Source organism: Neomonachus schauinslandi, chromosome 13 (assembly GCF_002201575.2).
Source record: "Neomonachus schauinslandi chromosome 13, ASM220157v2, whole genome shotgun sequence".
NCBI lineage: Eukaryota > Metazoa > Chordata > Mammalia > Carnivora > Phocidae > Neomonachus > Neomonachus schauinslandi.
The window spans coordinates 77,929,446-77,932,771 of NC_058415.1; the positions used below are offsets into that span (position 1 = coordinate 77,929,446).

A 3,326-nucleotide genomic window follows, 5' to 3' on the forward strand; every position below is an offset into this window, starting at 1 on the left:
CACATTTCCAACTTAAGGGGATTTAGCTTGGCAGAGAGCATTATTGAAGTTGCTTTATGTCTGGTGCATTATTATTCAATCGCATTTCCCCTGGTGCAGAGCTGGCAGGCTGCTCCTCCGTGACAGATGTGCTTGCTTTGGTTGAGTCACCACCACAAGGCGCATTATCAGTTTTACTAATGTTTGCTCTTTTATACTCTAACAGGTAGTGTGATTCATCCAGTTAATGCAAGTCAGGAGATGGATGCATACATAAATCTGTACTGTGGGATGGTTTGCACACAAAATTTCGTCCAGAGGGGGAAAACATGGAAAACATGACTACTGCATGCATGGGTAATACATGTATGTATAAACAAAGATAAACACTCAAACTTTTGTTCTTGATTATTTGATTCTGGAAGAATCACAGATCCGAAGGATTGGGATGGATCTTTTATTACTTGTTGCTAAGTACCAGTTTGCCAGACTATGCTAGACTCAACACATCTGAGTCAGCTGGAGATAATTTTGATATTCAGATTCCTCGGTTCAGAACTTAAATACATTTTTTTTTTTTTGAGGAGAGCTAGGGGGGAGCCTGAGAATCTGCAGTTTTTAAAAGCTCCAAAAGCTCTTGAACTGACCATGTTTTATACCATGTATACCTCATATGGGCAGAGGGACAGTGTTTCATTTCACATGCTAACTCTAACCAGTTGGACATGGTTGCCTGGAGTTCTGTGTTTGGAAAGAATCTGAGGAAGCATCGTGAAAATTGCCATGATTGATTAGTGATGCCTTTAATGAGCCTGCATGGGAAGGTAGTGGTATGTACTCCTTGTAGTTGATGACTCCTACACTGTCCAGCCACGTAAGTTCAATCCCCTTTACAATGACTTAAACTGTGGCCTCTCAGGGTCTCCTGGGACATTGGCATGGAAAAGAAAGTTCCAGTGCTCTCAGGGTAACATACTCCATCTCGCCATGGTTCTTTCTCATTTGAATTAAAGATCTCTTTCTGAGGATTCCATTCAGATTGAAATTTTATTCCTTAGGACCAGGCAAAACAAGTCTACAACCTCTGCCTGTGATGGCCCTTCAGCTATGGTGTGGTTATAATCATAATACCTTCATTCACATCTGTTCTACTTTGGGATAAACTGAGTCCCATTCTTTTTATGACAAGTCATTGACCCTCTACCCCAATGGTAGTCATTTTCTTCTAGACATGCTTCAGTTTGATAATATCCCATTAGGCATATGCTGCCCAGAACCAGACATTCCCTAGCTCTGGTGTAAGCATCTGTAGAAAGCATAAGATTACCATCACCATCAGTTGGTTAGTTAAATACTTAATTACAGTAGACTTTTTGGCAGGTATATTGTATTGCTGACTCAAATTTTGCTTACTTTTGACAATTGTTTTTTCCATATGATTTTCTGCCAGTCCTCCTTATTCCTTCTGCACTGGAGTGCTAAAGTATCAAAACATAAAGCCTACATTTTTTTTCTCTTTAAATTGCATCTTGTTACAGTAGGCCATTCTATATAGCTCAAGAATATTCAATATATTGATAAAGCTCTCAGTATATGAAGTTAAGCAGATCTGAGTATGAATCTTGGCTTTGCTTCTAAGTAGTTGTATGAACAGGGAGATTTCCTTGAAATCTTTATGTTTTAGTCCTCTAAAGAAAAAAAACTGTAAACCATGCAACATTATCTTTTATTATGTATGGATTTTTAAAAATTATTTCCTTAATCTCTCTAAACACAGGCAAATATAAGTGTATTGTGTAACATATTAGAATTTGCAAATATTGATAATTGCCTAGAGAAGGGAAAATTATCCCTTAAAACATGCCTACCCAGATAAAGAAGATGTGATATATATATACAATGGAATATCATGCAGCCATCAAAAGGAATGAGATCTTGCCATTTGCAACGACGTGGATGGAACTGGAGGGTATTATGCTGAGCGAAATAAGTCAATTAGAGAAAGACATGTATCATATGACCTCACTGATATGAGGAATTCTTAATCTCAGGAAACAAACTGAGGGTTGCTGGAGTGGGGGGTGGGGTGGGAGGGATGGGGTGACTGGGTGATAGACACTGGGGAGGGTATGTGCTTTGGTAAGCACTGTGAATTGTGCAAGACTGTTGAATCTCAGATCTGTACCTCTGAAACAAATAATGCAATATATGTTAAGAAAAAAAAAAGAAGAAGAAGAAGATAGCAGGAGGGGAAGAATGAAGGGGGGGAAATCGGAGGGGCAGACAAACTATGAGAGATGATGGACTCTGAAAAACAAACTGAGGGTTCTAGAGGGAAGGGGGGTGGGAGGATGGGTTAGCCTGGTGATGGGTATTGAGGAGGGCACATTCTGCATGGAGCACTGGGTGTTATGCACAAACAATGAATCATGGAACACTACATATAAAACTAATGATGTGATGTATGGGGATTAACATAACAATAAAAAAAGATTAAAAAAAAAAAACAACAAAAAACATGCCTACCCAGGAGGCCAAGTCATCTGCCAACCTCCAGGAACATGGAGATGAACATGACAGACAGATTGTGCCCCATCTCAACGTTCATTCACCACCATTTGATAACCCTTCTTCAGGCCCAGATCAGCAGCACATTTCTTGCCAGTCATCATTAAATGTCCAAGAAGACTTCTGTCATCACCTTCTGCTTGGGTATCACCAGAAAATGTGTTGGTGCGTGAGGGGAAAGGTCATGGAAAACAAGACACTGGTCATCCTCAAAAATGATTTTGGCTGGGATTTCCTTGTGAATGGTCTTCCTGAAAATTGTGTCTTTGCCAGTGCACCTGGCCTGAGCCTTGGTGAAATCATCTGCCATCTTGGCCTTTCTCCTGTGGTGCCGCCCCAGAGAGAAGCCTAGTCTTTTTTTTTTTTTCCCCCAAAAAGTCTGCCCTCTAAAGTTATTGGGATACAATATTCCCAGTGTGCTGGAATATGGCAAAGATTCTAGACAAGTGCTGGTTATTATTTTCCTGTCATCAAGTTCATTTGCTGATTCCCAAAACTTCCTATTAGTTAACCCTTGAACAACACAGGTCTGATTTGTGTGGGTCTACTTTCACGCAGTTCTACTCACATGCAGATTTTTTATGTTACAGTACTATAAATATATTTTCTCTTATGATTTTCTTTTTTTTTCCTTAACATTTTCTTTTCTCTGGCTTACTTTATTGTAAGAATACATATATAGTACATACAAAATATGTGTTAATCGACTGTTTATGTTATCACTAAGTCTTCTGGTCAACAGTAGGCTATTGGGAAAGTTTCTGAGGAGTGAAAAATTA

At 39.3% G+C, this 3,326-nt stretch overlaps 1 pseudogene; it reads right to left on the bottom strand.

Moving 5' to 3' along the window:
- Nucleotides 1–2,501: 2,501 nt before the first annotated feature.
- Nucleotides 2,502–2,857, bottom strand: LOC110581781 (annotated as a pseudogene).
- Nucleotides 2,858–3,326: the final 469 nt, after the last annotated feature.